Raw genomic sequence first — 22,145 nt, 5'->3', positions numbered from 1 at the left:
GAAAGTTTATAAGGATGATTAAATTACAGAATCTATATGAGATGTTGAATACAATGCTAACTCTTCCTTTAATGTTAGTTATCATTGTTGTTTTGACAGCAGTTCTGTTAGCCAAAGTTGTACAGTGAATAATTGTATATAAAGCACGATACTGTAGCTCTGGTCAGTGGGTCACGGTTCTGATAAACTTCACCAAGCTCAGTGGTCATATTCTTATATTTTGGCCACCTAGTAATCATGCAATTTCTCTAAAATCAGGATTGATTTTTTTTTTGGTGTTGTTTGTTTTTTTGTTCTGTACAGTTCTCAGAGTATCGTGCACAGCAAGGATGGATTGCCTGAAAGATTTTGGGAGATGCTGATTTCACAGGAATGTTCTTTGTATCAAGAACTATTTTAGAAAAATTCAAAATACCCTACTACAGAAAACAATCCTTCTAGACGTTTCCACCATAGAACGACCAGATCTGTTATTTTGTCGTCATTTTACAACCATTACAAGTCTTACTGAAAAGGCTCTTTTCCAGTCTGTCTAGACGCCTTTTCCTAGACAACATCCTGAAACATAACAATAAGTACAAAAATGAACATATTACATCAAATACACCACTGAGAGGAATGATAAGTTTAACAGTTTCCCATGTGGGAGGCATATTGATAGTAATTATCTTTCCGCCTACTCCACTCAGGTTTATGGATCCCTCTGTCTGGTTGGGCAGGTCTGGTCATATTTCACCACATACTCGAAACCTGTTTTAATTGGCTGGGAGCCTACTGTGGCTTCCGGGGAGGCGGGAGCGGGTGCTGGGTGTTGAAAAGGAGTTGGCGTTTTCCATGGTGGGTAGGCTGTGTCCTGCTCATTGCTAGTATTCAAGGGAAAGTTATTCTAACAAGAACCTAGTGAGTGATCAGCATGTTTTAAAAAATGTTATTAATTAATGCAATTTTTTCAATAACATAAAAAATTTTAAGAACATGTAACTATCTATTTGAAATTATTTATTCCCCATAAGTTTTTTTTTTTTTTTTTGGATGGGGATTATAATTTTAAGTTAGCAGAACACAGGTTGACATGGAAACCCTATTTTCTGTGAATTCTTTCTTTGGCTGACAGACACAAGATGTCAGTTGCCTAGGAAGACTTTCACACCAACATCTTCCTACCAGATATTCTAAGGGAATAGTCCTTGAAGGGAACCTGAAGTCTTTCTAAATAGGTGTTCAGGAAAACAGGAAGTAGTTCCTAAGATCCCTGAACAGCTTTTCTTGAAAGCAAATGCTTACAGGACTGGGATCGAAGTCTGTAAGGAGTTGGATACTTTTTGCCCATTACATCCAATATGCTAAATACTCCTAATACATTTCAAATCCTACCAAATTTTAATAATTGATGCACAGTCATAATTTCTCATTCATTTATAAGGATATGCATACACTAGCATCAGAAAAAAGAACATCATTACTTTAAAATTTTTAAACATTTTTTTGAAGTTTCATGTCCCTGAGAGAAAAATGAAGATAACTTAAAAACTGGACTATGACACCCTATTTAGTTTTAGGAAAACATACATCCTCAAATGAAGATTTCTACATGTTGTAATGTTTAAAAACAGCTTGTCTTTAAACTTAACCCTATTCTGAAGACTTTTCCCCCTATTTCCTTTCATTTATATTTGCACACACATATATATTTACATTATTTTGTATAGCCTATTATATGGAAATGTAAATTTATATCTTAAATATGCATTGCACAATACCTGCCATCTGGCATTCAATGAAATGGTAGGTATTCTTAGATCTTGCATTAGTTTAAAAACAATTGTCCACATATACCTTTTATTTGATTAACATAATGATTAAGAAATTTAACCAGTGAGTTAGCAGAGATGTAATTTATGACATCCACTGACATTACTACCTAGTATCCATTCACAGAATTTTCTACCTCCTCCTCACTGTCTTGAGGAGTTGAAATACAATATTAAATTGTTTGCTATAGATACCACAACACCTTATGATTATGGCTCTATGGAAAATATTACCTCTAAATAAACCTAGAAACATATTTTTAGGGTTGTATTTATTTTTTTAGACTGGTAAATATGCTCCAGCTTATCTCAATGCTCTATCTCACCCAATGAATTTTTTGCCAGCACTCACTGCCCAAATCAGCTTCTTATGAATCATTTAGTCTTCCCTGATAATGTAGAATCTGTAACCTAATTGGAAGTTAATAATGGACAGCCTTGGTGAGCTGGCTTCTCATCAACTATCTAAAATCAGATACTGGCTTGGGGAGAGAATCGCATCTAGTTATTCCACGCCTGGGATCTGATTCCAGGGCAGATTCCTTAGCTTTTTCCAAGGAAATACAACATCATACTTCAAAAATGGCATTTCTTTGGGAAAATATTTTTATTATCCTGTATCTGGTTTTAAATTCAAATAAAAATATTTTGCTTTCCTTCTATTTTCTTTTTCTTTCTTTCTTTTTTCTTTTTCTAGACAGGTAAAATCTCTAGGTCATTTTATTGAGCCATCAATGCCTGTCAAATACCAAAAGCAATTGTGGATTAGTTTGCCAAACAAAGTATGAAAGAATTCACAGAGGCCATATCATTCAATAGTAATTTAGTCTCCAATTTAATGTTTCAATTAAAACTTAATAAGCATGCATGAGATGTATTTACAGTGTATGTTGAAGAGTGGCAAAAAAAACTTGTTTTGCCCACTTTTGCAAACTGGTAGATAGAACATATTTGTTTACTTGTAACATGATAATTCCTCGAGGTGTGAACACTAGGGTATGGAAGAGGTGAAGAGACAAACGTTGTAACAGGTATTCTGCAGAAGTGTCAAGAGATGCAGAATGTTGCAACACAAACAAAAGATGGTGAATTGAAAATGATCTGTCCAGGGGTTGAACTAACATTCTAAAAATGACAAATAATCATATTATGTTGCTTGATTCATGTATCTTTAGAAACATTCAAGATGGATTCAAGAAGTAATGTTGATTTGTAATTTTTAAATTACATTTATTATTGATGATTAGTGGGCATTAAGGGAAACAACTGGTAATGTATTTGTTTTTTTACATAAAGCAAAAGTAAAAGTCATACTTCATTGTCTTAATTTAAAACATAATTTTTTATACAGTAGGTAAAATTATCACTTACTTAACTGAGGCCACCAATACAGACATTAGATCTTAATAACAAATAAAATGATAATATAAACATGCATTTGTAAAATATCAAACATAATATTTTAATTTATAATTTCCAACATTTTAAAATGTGCCATTTTCTTTATTTTAAATGAATTGATTATCAGTAACCATATATTGTCAATATCTGCTCTTTTGGACATATTTAATAAAATAGTAGAACCATAACACCATGCCTGATATAACTCAAACCCTCCTCTCCTTTGATACTTTGAATGTTCTAAAGTCAATTTTTAAAAAGCCTACTAGTTATTTTCCTCAACAATGGCTCAAATTTTATTTTCTTTGTTTCTTTTGATGTACACAAGACATTTCATTTTTAAAAGAAAACATATGCTTAAGAAAGAGGACAAAACCTTATTATTAAATAAGCATGTTTCAAAGAGGAAAGTGATGTCTCAATATGTCAGGGAAGTATCTGATTTAAAAGACTATTTCCATTATTTTCTTCTAATTTAGTTTTTAGCTAAAAGTTTGGAAAAGTCTAAGTCTTTAAATTCCATTTAAAAAAAAAAAATCTATGCAATTGTATGAAGCAAGCTTCTGAGCTTTTCAATCTACTATATATATTTTTCACCCTAATGCCAAAACACTTTAGTGAAAAAGTGGAACTAGCAATATGTAGCCAAAGCAACTAGGCAAGTTATTGATTTTTTTTCCCTCCACCAGGTTGGTTTGGCACTTTGTAGACACTGCTAAGCCAGCTCATGTTAGTGCTTGAAGTAAAGTGTTTTGGAGTTTTGCTTAGTTGTTTTTTTTCTCATTTTGATAGAACTTTTGTTTTCTGGAAGTCGTCAAGAAATTTGTTATCCAACACTATGAAAACAACCTGTTGCATTTTTACAATTTAAATATCATAACAAAAAGAACAAATCAAATGTGAGAACAGCTAAATTTTTTAGAATATTTCTATCTTTTTACAGCAATGAAACACTCATTGCCATGATCGTGGCCTCGAAAAGAAGAAAGAGTTTGTAAATTCGGACAGGAGCAATAGATGTATTCTCTGGCTGTTCAGATCAACTTTAAGCCATAACTTTTCATGTCAAAGAGTATTTGCTGTAGTCATAAATGGAAAACATATTACTAATGTACATACCTGTCAATTTATAATTAATTTTAAACCAAAAATTTGTTTAAAACTGCTTTTAAAGTAGTTTATGGGTTGCCCTGAACGAAATGGGCATGCCTCATCCCTTGACTGTCCTGAGGTGTACCCTGTGTTGTGGACAGGAAGCCACTGTAAGGACAGAATATGGAGAGGCTGGTTAATTTCTTACAGGCCTAGGTGTCAGACAAGGCTGAATCTTATTTCCCTGTTTGTTTAATCTGTATGCAGAATATATCATAAGGAAAACTGGGATAGACTCAGAGGAAGGAGGAGTAAAAATTGATGGAAGAAATATCAATAATTTAACATAGGCATATGACATCAAGTTACTGGCAGAAGGCCATGATAAAGTGAAACTTCTGATGAAAATGAAAGAAGAAAAAGCCAAAGCAGGGCTGCATGTCAATACGAAGAAGACAAAAGTGATGACTACAGAAGAAATTCACATCTTGAACATAGACAGTGAAGACACTGCCTTTGTTAAAGATTTTGCTTACCTTCGTCCAGTCATGCATTCAAATTGAGACTGCGGCCAGGAATCAAGGGAATCAAGGGAAGGCTGAGACTCTGAAGGACACCGTAGAAGAATTAGTAGAGATCACCAAGAGCGAAGCTGTGCGGTTAGAGACCCACGCTAAGATCATTCACACCCCTGTATTCCCAATTACTATGTATGATGTAAGGGTTGGACAGTGAAGATGGCTGATAGTAACACACACACACACACACACACACACACACACGTTCATTTGCACTTTGGTGTTGAAGGAGAGCTCTGTGGATACTGTAGACAACCAGAAAGATGAACAAGTGGGTCCTAGAGCAAATTAAGCCTGAAATTTTGCTGGAGACAAAAATGCAAAACTGAAGCTGTCCTACTTGGAGCACATCAGGGGAAGACAGAGGGGTCCTTTGGAAAAGAAAATAGAAGGCAGCAGTTAAAGAGGAAGACCAAATATGGGATAAATGGACTTCATAAAAGAAGCCAGAGGCAGGGGTCTACAGAGCTGGGCAGGGATGTTGAGGACAGGACCTGTGGATATCACGCATTCACAGGCTCTCCTGGAGTCGGAAATGACTGAATGGCATGCCTTCGACATACTTTGAGAGAAATAAGTTGCACACATAGCACTAATAGGCCCTTTCATTTTTATATGCATTTATCATCCAATATTAAAATATTTGTCTTGATATCTATTTGGTTGTACGCCCTTAACTATTTTGATTTTCTTTAGTTTCTTAAGAGCACACACACTCACACGCATTCACACATACAAACACACACAACCTTACCCACGTTCTCAAACAGCAAGCTCACATGTGCACATATTTGCAGACATACTCCTGAACACAGATAGTGCTAGGGACAATCAAATGAAATAAAAGGAAATACCAATGAGAAGAGGTGAATAAGTGTAAACTTGATAATGGTGATGATATGCTACTTAATGTCTAAAATAGAGTAAACATGCAAGTGTCCCCCAAAAATGTATATAGGGTATCTGTAGATTCTATTACATTTTGAAAATAAAATGTGTTTTAATAAACACTGGCTTTATAATTATTCAGAGTTGTGTATACATTTCTTGGAACGCCCTATATTTGGGGAAAAAGAGAACAATTCATTCAACTATAGCTAGATTCAGGGTTTAAGATTTGGAAATATAAGTAGAAAATATATAGTCATGCAGTAAATTAAGAACACAGTAATTTTCAATAAAGATTCACCAGTGTCAAAATGAAAATACCTGCAGTCTGGAAAAAACTTAGGGGTGAATCCATTGTGCTGAAATGTGACAGATGTCCAGGGAATGATTTGTGTATTCCACTGACCACTGTTAGGTTGCAGCATCTCCACAATCCGCAAGTGGCCTTCTTTCCAGTTGATGCCACAGACAAGTCGACCTGGCCCTACTGATGATTACCCGTATTTCCAGCCTCTTCTTCCAGATGTCCATGTGTTCTTTGACAGAGAAAGAAGCAGTTTGAAGATTTTCCTGTTGTCATTGAAGTTTTAGATTTCCTAAGGAAGTTTGTCAGTGTATTCACATTTCTGACAGCAACAAGGTCTTGATGCTGGATATTTCTCTGAAGTTCTAATCAGAATCTTATGAGTATTTCTGGTGTTTCCTTGAGCCAGTAATAATTAATATGGATTATTACATATTAATAAATTCCATCATAATGTTAAATCTACTTCAACTTTTGGACTAATATTTTAATAGTAATGTAAGCTTAAATACTGAAAACAAATTTCCTTGCCTTACATTATTTTTGATAATTGGGTGCCAAAGTGGATTTTTGGTGTGTTTTGGTCTTCTTACCTCCACATCCTTTTGAAAGGTATTCAGACTTCCACTCTAATTACCTTTCCTCCTTAGAATGCTGTCCACAGTAACCTTGGCCTATGACCCACCTCAAAGCCATCAAAGGCTTCCTCCTTGCTGTTTAAATCTTGTAGAACCTGCGAAGTGATTTTTTTCTCCTACTTTTCACTTTCTACATAATAGATAATAAATATATTTATAAAAAATACAACTTTGAAATATTGGAAACTTACTCTGTGTGAGGCCCTGATCTGGAAGAGAGAGAAGTTATACTGTCACTCCAGTGGGGGTGAGATGGATGTGTCAACCTCAGCTGTATCTCTCCAACACACTGGTGCTAGGAGGAACCCAGGACACTGATTCAAAGGGAACTATGGCAATGTGCTCACTGGGTCTTAGAACCTGCATTTGTAACATCCTCCAGGGGTGCTTATGCACACAATGACATTTGAGAACCCCTGCTGATTTACTTAATGGTGAAGAGTTTGAGTTCTGAGGTCAGTTCCATGTGAATGGTCCTATGTGGTGGGTGGTTTTACTTTCTGCAGAGATACAGGGATCTAGGTGTTTCTCATCTTAGGATCCCTACTTCCCCAGGTGTCTCAGAGCTCTCTGCTTTCAGATGCTGGAGAGGAAGAGTGATAGTGTAGAATGTAAACCCACTTCTTAAAAGTTGCAACACAAGTACCCTTTCCATGAATGTTTGCCACAGCGCAATATGAAACTACATGGATTCTTTTGCAGCAGTACTTGTTTTTAAAAAGTAGATGATCATAGAGTCTTAAAAGGTACAAACATTCAAGTATGAGATGAATGAGTTTTGGGGATCAAATGTACAGCACGACTACTACGAATTTGCTGTGAGTAGATCTTAAGTGTTCTCAGCACAAACAAAGACAGAAATAATAACCTAAGGTGAGAGATGTATTTTCAACTTGATTATGGTAATCATTTCACAATGTATATATAACAAATCATTATGCTATTCACCCTACATGAATACAGTTTCTATTTGTCAATTATACCTCAATAAAGCTGAAAACATTTTAAAAAATAAGATGAACAGAAAGTTTTAAAGAGTCTAATCTCATTATAGTGAATGCAAAACATAGAAACAAAACTTACCAAATAGAATTTATAGACAAGGTTTTGAACAAGGAAATACACACATTTTGACCTTGAGAGAAACCCATAGGCTGTACATAACACAAAAATAATTGTTGTGCTTTCCTAAAGCTAATTAATAGAATTAAATCTTTTTTATTACCTTGTTGAAAATAAAACAACAAATACAGCTGTGCACAAAAGTACGTTAATAATAACAAATAATACAATAAGTAATAAATAAATTATAAGACAAGAATAAACTGTGTTTTGTGTACTTATAACTGTTAACCTACTTTTCTCCATCCCTGTAAATTCTATTCACTTGCTCTGAACTAAGGAAAGATACACATTTATTCAGAGATTTTATGTATTACCCCCCTCTTCAGAGATACATTTGATAATATCAAACAATAATAAGATGCATGAATTAACATTAGTTTGTATTTATTTATTTATTAGGTCATCAGAACGACTGACTCAAACTGGGATCATTTTAGAATACTCTATTACATAGAGCAGAACGAGCCCTTAACTTCAAAGTCTTCACAAAAGGCCACTTAAGACGGAAAACAGACATTGAAACAATCATAAATATTTAAAAATTCAATACAAAAAGAGTCATGGATTGGCTGTCATGTGCCTGTAGTTAACCTTAGAAATTTTGGGTGGTAGGTAGCCATTAAAGCAATGTTTATTGAATGCGTTCTATTTTCTAGATATTATCTACTTGATGTTCTCACATTTTCTTCTTAAAGCTTTATAGTTTTAGTCTGTATAGTTTTAGCATTACATTTTGGTCTTTGATTCATTTTGAGCTAACTTTTGTTTATGGTGTAAGGTGAGGGCCTGACTTCATTCTTTATCATGCAGGATAGTGGTATGTGGTAGGTATCTGTCTTGTGCCAGGTTTCTCAGAACAAACTCTGAGATGAGGATTTGCATTCAAGCATTTTATTGAAAGACTGTTCACTCATTGGGGAGTCAGTAAGGGGGTGGTGGAAGCAGGACCCTGGTAGGAAAGAAGCCAAGCAGGTGCACCTTCAGGTGAACTTCCAGCCCCAGGCTGGTCCTTCAGGAGAACGTTGGAGAGCAGCTTGGGGACTGTGCCCTTGAAGGCAAAGGCTTTCATACTCCTGGTGTAAGGGTTACCCTCAAGCTGATGTAAATTCTCAGGCTTTTCCAATGCTCTGTCCAGGCAAGCAGAAGTCTTCCAGTGGCTCAGGGAAGTCTTCTAAAAAGAGATTCAGAAGCAGGCCATTTGAAGCAAAAGAAGACACAGGAGCTGAGGGATGATTACCCATGAAATAAATCTGAGGCAATCTGGGCAGAGCACCAATGGTGCTCGCTTGATTCACTACTGTCATTTAATAGACAAGGAAATAAAAGCTAGAAAAGGGAAATCACTTTCTCTAGTTGACATGGTTAATAAATGAGACAGCTCAAAATAAGCCCAAGTCAATGACTCCAAAGCTTGTGCTTTGGGGAGTTAGTTATGAGACAAATGGGAAGAAGGTGGCAGGTGTAATGTGGCAAAGATATGAGGTTAAAAGGGGGTTGTCACATAGTGATAGCCGGAACTACATTAAGAGATCTCCTGTACAAATAACGATTTTACAGTGGGAAAAGGATCTGAATGAACGCTTCTCCAAATAAGATGCAAAAATGCCCAATAAGCATGTAAAAAGATGCTCAACAGCATTAGTCATCAGGGAAATGCAAATCCAAACCACAATGTCATAGAGCTCCATTCCTGCTAGGATGGTTTTCATAAGTGTTAGTGAGGATGTGGAGAAATCAGAACCTCATACACTGCTGGTGGGAATGTAAACTGGTACAGCTGCTATGGCAAATTGTCTGCCAGTTCCTCAAACATTGAGCTACCATTTGACCTAGACTTTCTACTCCTGGGATAAGCCCAGGAGAAATGATAAAAGGCCCACACAATTACCTGTACATGCATGTCCACAGCAGGTGCTTTCAATGACCAATGGAGGAAGCAACCCAAACATCCATCGACAATGAATGGTAAACAAATTGTGTATACTCATATAATGGAATGTTATTTAGCCATAAAAATGAATGAAGTACTGATACATGATGTAACATGGATGGTATGGTCTGAATACATGTTTGTGTCTCCCCAAATTCATATGTTGAAATCCTAAATGCCAAATGTGACAGTATGAATCTGTGAGGCCTTTGGGAGCTGATTAGATCATGAGGGTGGAGCCCTCATACATGGAATTAGAAAGGTGACCCCATAAACCCCCCTAGCCTCTTCCACCCTGGAAGGGTACAAGGAAAAGTCTGCAACCCCAAAGAGGGCCTTCGTCCAGCCTTGCAAGCAGGTACTCTGTTTTCAGACTTCCAGCCTTCAGAACTGTGAGAAATAAATTTGTTGTTTATAAACTACCTGGTCTGTGGTATTTTTGTTATAGCAGCCTAAACAGACTAGGACAATGGTTGAACTTTGAGAATGTAAAGCCAGATACAGAAAACAAGATACTGTATAATTTTATTTATGTTAAATGTTCATAATAGGTGAATCTATAGAGACAAAAAGTACATTAGTGGTTTCCTTGAGTGGGGAGCCGGGGAATAGGAGACTTGAAAGATGATAGCTAAAGGGTATGAGGTTTCTTTTTGGGGTGATAAAAATGTGCTGAAATTGATTGTGATGATAGTGTGCAATGCTGTGACTATACTGAAAACGTTTGAATTATACACTTCAAGTGAATGAATGGTGTGGTATGTGTACTGTATCTCAGTAAAACTGCAAAAAGAAAGTAAGTCCATGCTAGTGGTCATAACAGTGGTAGTGATGGAAAGACTTCTCATATATAAGTATCCGGGCGGACAACCTGGAATTTGGGAAGCAAAGCATTCATGCAGGGCGTTGCTGGCAGGTGTTTTGTGGTCCTTCAAGGCCACCTCGCAGCTAGAGGTGTGGCGTCCCTAAAACAGAGCTGGTGCTGGGCTGTGGAAATGCTCATTGAGAACAGTTATTCAACAGCCGGGTGGTAAGCCCCTGCCTCCCCCACGAGGACTGCTGCATCGTCCACTTTATGGAGCGAAGTGAATCCTGGGAGCTGAGTGTTGGACAGAGCTCTGCCCATTCATCACCAGCGGGCCCTCTGCACCGTGGACGAGTGCACGGATTGGAGGCAGCGGGGACCTTGGCTGAGCTGCTCCTGGAGCTGGGAGAAGCAGCGCGCGTGGCTCCCCCAGCAGCCTCCAGATTGGAGGCGACTTCTTGCGAAATCAGCAGGGCAGGCAGCTGAAGAGCGTGCGAATATTGTGCATTTGTAAATATTTGAACACATCTGCTTAGCTCCCTCCCAAAAAACCGCGGGGAAAACGCACCTCGCAGAGTGCCATGCAGTGCTGTTGCCTAGCTCTAATTGTCAAGTCTGTTGAGTGTTTTCCTCCTGCACACAAAAATTAAACATCGGTCTCCTCATTCATGATTAATTCAGCTGCAGCGCTGCCCTGTGTCACACTGCATTTTTTAAAGTAATTGTTAAATTCTACCTCATAATCAGAGCAGTTTTAATTAACTTTTTGCCAGTTAATCTTTTTTCCTCATACATTTTCCATGTCTAGTGTGTATACAGCATGTTTCTGCCCAGGGGTTTGCAGCCCATCGGTATGAATGCTTAAGCCTTATGAGTGCCGAAGGGTGTGCCAACCGAGGCTGGAGAGAAGGGGCCTCCCAGGCTCCATTCTACTGGGCTTTCCTGGGCCTAGCTGTTCTCTGCCATTTGCATTAAACAGCTCCTCCAGAGTGAGCTCATTGACTTTCTGCAGAACGTGTTTTCTGTGTCTAGGAGAGACATGGTGCATAATAGAAGAGAGAAAGGTAGACACATAGAGCAAGAGGGAGGAAACCCGAACTAGAATGTAGAAGAAACCCATGGCAAGGGGTTGGTCATGTTAAAAGTGTCTCTGGACGAACATCTCTGACCCAGACAATATAATCAAAGTTGCATTTCACATATCTACACTGGTATTTTGCATAGTTCATCTATCAATTATATGTGCTCCTCGACTTATAGCAGTATTCGCCGGTCTTTTATTCCTAAAATAATCTTTCTCATGTGTAAATAACAAAACTTAATTTTGTATAAAATTGTATATATCCATGTTGTTTCCTTCTCAAAAGGTGCCTGTGTTTAAAAACAATTATGTGTTAGCTTTCCTGAAAGTTTAGCAAAGGTGCACATCTGTGTAACAGTACCACCACTCTGGCTGCTTCTAGCAAAGCAGCTACTTTGGTATTTATAGGATTTATTTTCAGCATATCAAGTCAGTTTCTTGGTGTTAAAAAGCATAAGATTGAGGAAGTAGGAACTGATAATTTCCTATTTTAGAATCTGATGCTAAAATGCTGAGAGATTAAATAAACACACCAGATGTTCAAATTGCTAGTTAAGTTATTTAAACAGAGTGTGGTCAAACCCTTGAAGAGGGAATACACTCACTCTGTGAACATTTGTGCTGAGGTGTTGCCATATTGAATTTCTTGACCTGTTCTACTCAGAGTCAATCTTAAGGATTGAATGCTCCTAAGATAAAAATTGTGCTGAAGGGTTTCCTACCAAGAAGTACATTAGCAAGTATCCATGAGACAAAGTGTATTTTATAGGAAGCACTTTGACCTCAGAAAGATTGATTAAGAGTGTGTGGGATTCAGAGACTGTGCTCAAATCTTGAGTATGTAATTTATGGCAAGTAGCTTAACTCTTAGAAGTCCCATTTCCTTACCTGTAAAATGAAGATAGCAATATTTCCTACATCATGATGTTTTTCTTCTAATGATTAAAAGATAATTTTAAAATACTTAGCACAGTGTAAGTTCTCAATTAGAAGTAATGATGATGATGGTGGCTTGTATTTTTCTCTGTGCCTGATATAAAATCATTTACACAACTCAGCACATAGAGCACAGTGGATTCAATGACTTGTCCCAGAATTGATCATGATCTGTCCTGCCTCTTCCTATGAGCTCCTGGAGGGCTAGTTCCAAGTCTTATTTAACTTGTGTCTTCTATGACCCTAACACAATGTCTTCTTGTGTTGTGGGTGTGTTCAGTAGATCATTGCTAAATTGTAATTGAATCCTCATTTTGTTCTTTTACTTATTCAACAATATTCAGTAGACCGTATTGCTGAAAGATGAATAAAGCATAGTTCCTGTCCTCAAAGTATTTAAAGTTGAGTGAGGAATTAGCTCTGTAGACAGATAATTACAGAACTGAGTGGAGTGTGATTGTTCTGCCTCCTCGAGCTGGGGAAGGCTTTACTGAGAAGTCAACAAGCATCTGGACCTTGAATAAGCAGGAGTTTTACCCAAACTGAGTCCAGTGGAAGGTCATTCAAGATAACCAGAGGAGAGCATGTGTGCAAAGGGGTAGAATAATGAAACAGTATTTCAGGAAATGATGAGAAGTGCATTTTAGTGCACTAATTTTTATGTTGAACATCAAATTCTTGTCCCATCAGCCTGTTCTCATAATCTTCCTGCTAAGAATCTACGAAATCCTGTGACGTGGTAGTGTATGCGTTACATTGTCAGCTGGGGCGGGTCCGGCAGACAGGGAGGAGACACAGCACAAGCGTGCACTGCAGGAACTGCCTCAGAACAAGGCAGTGGAGTAAGTGGGAGCAATTTAAAGAGTGAGGGCTAACAGAAGTAGGCTGTGGAATAGTCTAGAGATAACTTTGTTATCCGTTAAAATACAATTTGTATTTCTCTTAGTTAATCCTTTTGTTGTGGGAGTTTGTGGGTGGAAATGAACCTCAATTCTACTCCCAATGTGGTTGAGAAATGCAGCTCCGTTGGTGCTTTCCCAGAATTCTCTGATTTGCTCTTTGTATTCAAAGACAAAGTAGAATGGCTCCAATCCAACTCTGTTTTGGAAGCCAAGTATGATTGGAGTGTAGATGTCACAGGAATGTGTGCAAATGTACTTTATTTTTGAACTGTCGTGACTGTGCTACTTGGAATTATTTGTCTCTGGCATTCATTTTTCTATAGGAGTATTTTATGATTCCATTGCTTAATATGTGAGTCCTAATGTAAAATGCGCTGATATATCAACTTTATTCATACAAAATTCCTTGAATCTATATACTTTAATTTATAGTAATTTCTAAACTTGTAATTTAAAGTATATATATATATATATTATATATTAAAAGACACTTCATGAAACTGTCACAGCCGTTAAATCGTTACTCAAGAATATTTTAATTTCCAGAAATTCCCCGTGGTCAGAAGAGCATTTATGTCTTGTTGATAAAGACAAGGAAAATATGTTAAAGGCTTCCTTTGAAAAATTTTAATTTGTTTCAAATAAATTTAGAGATGCCATAAAATATCAAATAACTCTGGAGTTGGATTTGTAACCAAAAAAAATAAATGACTGGTAAATTTTAGACTGCTATATTTATAAAGTTTTGGAATGAACATTCTTCCTATTTTATATAATATAAACTAAAGACAAATGCAGATAAAACAGAACTTACCATTTTTATTGTATGCAAGCATTTATATTGACATCATATAAAAATCTATATTTTACTGTGAAAATTGTATGACCTGCCTTGATTTCAATTTTTTTTTCTTAGCTTATTAAACGAGTCACTTAATTATCATTGAAAAGAATGAATAAAATTTTACTAGGTTTGTGGAGGACTCTGGATCATGGACATAGTTGATTTGACCCCAAACTCAATGAACTTATTAATTACTAAGAAGGGTTCTCCAAGGACTTCCTTTTAGAATTAAAAGTCCATGATGTTCAAATGTACTTTGTAATTGGGTATTTCCAAACTAATATCAAATAGCAAATCTTTAATTAGTGTGCATAAAATTAAAATTTACTTACAGAGAATTAAACTGCAATTTGAAGTTCTCATAATCCAAACCAATATGAAGCTGAGAAATTCAATTTCACAGTCTTTTTTTTCATAACATATAATATGTTATTATTGTGTTGTCATTTATTGTTATTCCATTGAGCAGATCTTTTTAAAAGAAAGTTTCTGAAGAATCCAAGAAGCATGAATAAAGATCACGAAGCAAAGCTATTGAAAGAACTACCAAGTTAAAAACAGAGAATAGAAAATAAATACTTATGGTATATTCAAGTAGATACACACACACACACACACACACACACACACTATATATATATATATGTAAGGTTAAGGTATTTTAGAGTTGAAGACTTCAGTTTAGAACCTGGGGCCCTATACATTCAAGTGGGTTGAGTTTGGAGCAGTAAATAGCACTTTTAATATGCCCTAAACTACAGAATTCAACCTCTATTTACCTTTTGAACACATATAGCAATTGAAAAGTTGCCAGATTTCTTCCCCCAAATCATTTTGTATTGGTTAAAGTGTAATTAAAAGTGTGTGAGTCATTACTATCTAAAGGTGTCAGCCGAGGTTGGAACAAACAACCAACAAAATAAAGCAGCTATTGTATGGCTAGAAATGGTTTTCAGCATCAACAATAAATAAATAAATAAATAAATAAATAAATAAATAAAATGTCGTGCTGCCTTCGTCTGTACTGCACCAAAGACACATTTTGCAGAATTTCTATTGGCAGTCTGCCATACTTACTTTCACTTATCTGCCTCAAAGCACCATTTTTAAAAGTGCAAAAGCATGTTGTTGCTAAAGTAGATTGTTTATAGCTGAATTGAAATTTTCAGAACAACACGTATTGTAATAAAGTGGGGAAGGGAGGGCCAGGAAGATGGCAGCTGCAGCTTTTTGAAACCTACATCAACATCACTGCTAGAAAGGAAAGATATGTCAGTTTGCCCTGCAAAAGGTAGCAAGCAAATCTTTATAAACTGTATTAAGTGACAAGTATTACCCAAAGCCATAAAGTCGACCGAGCCTTTGTTTACTGAAACGCTGTCCCAGCACATTGTTCCCATATTGCAGTCTCCTTTATAATGTTGTGTTTGTAATGTACTCAGCTCCTCAGGGGTGATTTCCATGATAGTAAATCCTGGGCCCGTGAGTCCCCATGTGGACCATAGTAATTTTAATACTTCTGCAGTTAAGTACTGTTGGGCATAAATTTTAGCACCAATTTTAGTTACTTCACTGTGTTTTATCCTTGTGGTTGTTTTTGCAAAATCATAACCAATAACTATGAAAAGAGGAGAAATGCTTAAACAAATGTCAGTTAGAAGAAAGATGATAAATCCCCTTTATTTGTATGATTAAACATTGTAGCTGACAAAATTTAAGTCCTCCCTTCAATAAGTGGCTATTATGAAACATTTCAGTTGTTGTTTTTTTAATGAAAATAGTAACTTTCCTAAACTGGGCTTCCAGATCACTTCCTAGAGAAGTTACTTGGTATTCTTGGGGGGGAGGGGTGGTGTTCAAATGTGTTTAGTAAGAAATGCCGGGTTAAACAAAGTTAGATTGATTTTTACACTTTTTAGTTTTTTATATGCAACATGCAGCATTCATCTCCAAAACGATGTGTCGTTTCCCAACATATCTGGCTTTTAAAATTTTCTTTATTTTATTTTCCATCACCATTCATCCCCCCATACCCTCTTTCACTTCAAATCTATTGAGCGTTTGTGGAACACCAGTGTTCTGAATAACATAGTGAAGGAAATGCTGGTTTAGAGGAATGTGATACACTTATTATCCTGGGATGTAGGCAAAGTGCTTTCATCTAAACTCTGGGCATATAAAACTTTTTTAAACATTTGTTAAATAAATTAAGGAATTATTGAATGCAGGCTATCTTGCTGATAACTGAGTGCCTGGCAAGCTAACTGGTGGTGTCAGTCTGTCGATGAACCCAGTGGCTTTTATCAGTCTTAAGGATGATGTTGAGTTATCATCTCATCTCAATTATCTTTTGAAAATGTGGTTCTTTTGCATTTTTTTTCTACTCTAGGACCTTTTAGAAGTTCTTTTAGTTTTTTTTTTTCTTTCTAGCATTTACTCTTAGAATTAGGTCTTAGTTCTTAGATCTTTCTCTTTGACATTCTTTAATTTTACTACATCTATAATTCCTTGTCTTCTGAAGTCCTTTTTTTTTATGTTCTATTATGTGATGTTTCCATTATCGTTTATTCAAATATTTTCTTTCTTTTTATTATAGTCTTGAGTATATATTTGTTTGTTAACTTTATTTTTATCCACCATATCATTTATTTTAAAATCTTTCTTCTCGCCCTGGCCGGTTTGGTTCAGAGGTTAGAGCGTCGGCCTGCGGTCCTGAGAGACACGGGTTCGGTTCCCGCTAAGGGCGCATGCCTTGGTTGCAGTTTGTCCTCGGCCCTGGTCGGTTGTGCGGGTGGCAGCCACTCGATGTGTTCCTTTCAAGTCGATGTTTCTCTCTCTCTCTCTGTTCCTCTCTCTCCCTCCCACTCTACCTGAACAAAAAATGGAAGAATGTCCTCGGGTGAGGATAAAAAAAATAATAATAAAAAATAAATAAATAAATAAAATCTTTCTTCTCTTTATTTCTTTCTTATGTTCCAATTTAACCTGATTTTTCAGGACAATAACTTGTGCTTTGACTATATGTATCTTGATTAGAGTTGCCAGCTAAAATATAGAACACCCAATTAAATGTAAATTTCATATAAATTATGAAAACATTTTTATATAAATATGTTCCAGTTTACCACTCATACCATTTGAACATATTTATACTTTAAAAAGTAGTCATAATTTATCTGAAATTTAATTTCATCTAGGAATTCTCCTTTTTATATTGCTAAACTTTATTTTTTAAAATTTAAAACATTTTTTTTAAACTAAAATCTATGTTCCGTATTATTTTGTATTGGTCTCAGGTATATGGCACAATGGTTAGACAACCATATACTCTACAAAGAGTTCCCCCTGATATTTCCAGAACTCACCTGGCACCGTACATAGTCATTATAATATCATTCACTATGTTTTCTACGCTGTAGTTTGCATCACCATAACTATTTTGTAACTCACAATCTGTACTTCTTAATCCCTTCAACTTTCTTACCCAGTCCTCCAATCCCCTTCCCCTCTGGCAACATCAATCTGTTCTCTGTATCTGTGAGTCTGTTTCTGTTTTGTTCGTTCATTTATTTTGTTCTTTAGAGTCTACATTTGCTAAATCTTTTTAATCTGTTTCCAAAAACCAACACTAGTTTCTTCTTTTGGGTTTTCATGATCAATAAGCTTATCTCTCAAAATCCAATTTATTACTGTCAGTAATATTCTGACAAGGAATGAATGATATAAAACACTAATTGAACTTGCAAGGAAAACTTTATAGATATCCTGATGTGTTAAAAATAGAATAGACAATATCTTGAGTCAATTAAGCATTATGCTATTAAGAAATATGGTGGATTGGTTTCTAGGCTTTTCAGGAATGCCGAGTTACATAGGAAAACACCAACTGCTATATCCTATGAATCTACAAATGTGTAAGATCTGAAAAACAACAGAATTTTATCTCATGTTAGCATGACAATCCTGGTATTTGAAGCAGCCAGGCTGTTGTTGTTTTTTTTCCCACATCTATATTTTAGAGTCATCATTGTCACTGGTCAGCCAAAAAGGAATGAAGCACGGAAGGACACGCATGGACTTTTCTATTGGATGAAACTTGAAAATGATACATATCATATTTGCTCACATTCCATTGGTTGGAATTCAGTCACGCAGCCACGCCTAACTTTAAGGGAGTCTGCAAAATTTAATCCAGCTCTTCTCAGGAAGAAGAGGAGAGGATAGATTTTAGTGAGTAGCTAGAGTTTGCTATCACGCAAGCACTGCTTACAGTGAAGCATGGTAATTCTAAAGAAATGGAAGAAACTGCATGGATAACGGTCGAACAATATTTACTTTCCCTGGGATTCGTAAGATAGGATTTCTTTGTTATATTTATAATCACTTGTTGTTGTTATTAAATAGCACAGGTGCCTCCAGGAGAAAAATAAAATGAAACATGTTGACATTACCTTGACATTTCCAAGATTCGAGGAATCTTGAACAGATTCTATTATATACTCTGATACTTAACAGATTAATTTTTGGGATGGATACCCAAGGTAGTTTGGGAAAAACAAGGTGGTTTTACCTGGAATGTGGGTAAACCATTAAACAAAGCAGACTGAGGAAGCCTGCCAAGGTACAGGTACCTCTTCAGCAGATGAATAAGAAAGTTCTGTTTGCAGATCTGTCAACGTGTCCCTCTCCTAAATACTAATTGCTTAACAAACAAGATATTAAGATCTTTAAAATAAGTGTTTCTTTGTCATATATGTGTTCTTATAAACATAAAACGAAAATCTCTACATGCAAAATATTTCAAGTTAGATGCTGTTGTAGGTAATTAGTGAAAAAGACTGTATGTTTTCTCATCCACCTGCTGGTAGAAGCAGATGGCAGCTTATTTCTGCCCATGTGACCTACAGATTCTTCAGGTTTAACAAAATACTATGAGTACGGCACTAGCATTGTTTCCTTCCAGGTCTGGTTAGGACTATAGTGTGTATAAATAGTATGCCTTCCTCCCTTGTCTCACCAACCTTTTGAGAAGTACAGATAGAGCAGGCATGGCTCTTGACACTTGAAAAATATTGGTAAATGATGCTTTCAAAAGCATAGTTTTCACCCCACAAGATAGGAAGAATGTTATTATTTTTAATCTTACAATGGAAGAAAATTTTTTGGAGATTATATCTTGTTTGATTTTAGCAAAAAAAAAAAAAAGCTCAGTGCCCAGGTGTAAGGGGTTTGTCACAGTGTCAGTATCGGCCCGCAGTCTTTACCACCTGGATTCGAGCTCTGTTGTATGCCTGGGCATCCAGTTCTTCATTCTTTCTCAACTACCCCCACACCGTGCACTTCATAACTCTGCTGGCATCTTAGAGAAAACCCCAGATATATTTATTCAGCATATTTGATTTGAATAACCATACAAAATTGATATAGAATTAATTTTAATTATTCATTTTATTATCTTCACCTAGTTCTAAAAGTGTGCACTAAAAGATAAAATTAAATGTAAAGTACAAGAACATTCTATGCAGCATCTGTTTAATCTTAGAACTAAAATGTGTTAATAAAACTAAAAAGATAACGATAGAGTGAAGCCACGAAAGTCAAAGCGTGAAGTGGTGAGGGATGACTGTAAACTGTAATTTAAAAATAAAATTTAAAGTTCTTTAAAAAAAGACTACCTCTCAGTTCATCATAATTCGTCTGCGCTTCCTCTTGGGATGATAATAGCCAATCTCTTTTTTTTTCAAGGGCATTTTGTAAGCACAAATAATGTAAATATTCTGGAAAAAACATAATGTGGAAAAACACAAAAGTATTATTATAATTAAGTGGCAGTTTAGCTAAGAGAACTTAAATGATTTGAGATTTTGAAAACCTCACACTCAATGTGTGTCCACTAGGGCATCACCTGGAAGCTTGCTAGAAACTCAGACTCACTGAATTAGAGTTGAATTTTAGCAAGATTCCCACAGTGATTAAATGTACATTAAAATTTAATAAGCACCGAAAGCAACCTTGAGAAATCCGCAAGATGATCTCAATTCTACAGATAAGTAATGTGAGGCTCAGGGAGGGGAAATTGCACAAGTTGAGAACGTGAGCCCAGGTCTGTTTCAAGCTCACATTCACACATTTCTACCACACTTTCCTACTTTCAGGGTGCTGTAGCCAGCTTTTAAAGACAAGTGCAAAGCCATTGTCTATTTTTTTTTTTTTCACTGTCTTTACTGGCTTTTGACTATTCTGGCAATATTCTCCAAAAGGACACGCACTTACACAAATTCTGATGACAGTGAAGCCATGCGTTGCTAAAGGAGACCAAGTCTGAGAGAAGATCAATAGCATGGATTTTTGTGGCTTTGCACCGTTCTATTTTTGAGTACTTGGAGAATCTTATTTATTAGAGTGTGTTTGCAGAAACTGTCAGTAAACATATTTTCTTTGTTAATATTTAACCCACCAACTCTTTTAAGCTTCCATCTTTTCAGTCTCACAGTCCCACATGGTTTTTAATCCACTAATAGCACCAAACTGTCTCCATGGTGCAATAAAAGTCTTCTATTTTATGACTTCCTTGAATTACTACCCTAACTTATAATTTGCCAGATTTGCTTTTGCCTTCAAATCCCTTACTTCATTGTAGCCACATGAAAAATGTTGCACCCTATGCTTTTTTCCTCCCCAAACTCTAATGCTTATTTTTAATATACTAATAGTTCTTGACCAGAGTGATTCAGTCTTGCTGCCATCAGAATGTTTTATTTACCATTCACAAGAACTCTTAGAAAGTTTCCCTATAAAATATTTGGAAATATTTGGAGTAGTACTGATTGAAATCTAGTAAACTTTAATGACATTACATAATTGACAAAAATCCCTCAAGAGTGTAGGGAAACTACATTAAAAAAAAATAAGTTGGGTCATTTAGATGCTTTCTAGACTTGTTTTTTAATGCTAAAGTATTTTTGCAGGAAACATGGGTTGAATTCCCAGAAGCCAAGGGAGGTTTCAGTTTTTGAGTGGCAGCCATAAATACCTTGATCTTATCTGAAACAAGTGAAAGAGTATGATTTGAGTTGAAGATAACTTAATTTTTATTGTGTTTATTTAAAAGTCAGAAAGTGGGAGAAAGTTTTAGCTTATAGCTTCCTGCCCTGAGGAAGAGGAGATAAACTAGTGAATCCAGAAAGTATCTAATCATCAGTCTTCTTCCTTTTATCATAGCTCCTAGGATTTACATCAGTTTTGTGTGTGTGTGTGTGTGTACACATGCTTATGTGTTTGGAGAAAAAGACTAAGCAGAAAGAAAGAATAGTATCAAAGTGAAAGAGTTGGTTATCCCCTCCACTCTGACATTCACCCTAGGCTGTCATTCATATGATGATAGATGGACTTCCCAGTGGGTCAGGGTCTAGGAGGCCTTGGTCTCTGAATTAGAACCTGCTTAATACTTGTATGTCTCCCTTCTCTTGATTGTCAATAATGTAGACTCTCCCAGCAAAGTAGAATAGCCAGTCACCTTATGAGCAGATAGTGAGTTAGTTTTAGTTGTGTATCGTTCAGCCTGGAAGTTTTGCCCAGGATGGCAGGGACTATGCCAAGTTGTGCAGAGCTGAACCATACACAAACGCTCTCTGGAGTTGTAATGCAGAAGTTTGAGAACATGTAAGGCAGTGAGTGGGCAGGGCAGGATAAAATACTCTTTACCACATGTAAAGCAGCTGAGTATTGAATGTAACAATGTACAGGTTGTATTCATGGCAAAAATGCCTTTATGGCTAAGCATTGCAATCAGGAAATATGGATGAAGGTT

The sequence above is a fragment of the Molossus molossus genome, unplaced genomic scaffold (assembly GCF_014108415.1).
Source record: "Molossus molossus isolate mMolMol1 unplaced genomic scaffold, mMolMol1.p scaffold_m16_p_11, whole genome shotgun sequence".
NCBI lineage: Eukaryota > Metazoa > Chordata > Mammalia > Chiroptera > Molossidae > Molossus > Molossus molossus.
The sequence above is the reverse complement of the archived record's forward strand: the minus strand, read 5'-3'. Positions refer to the sequence as shown.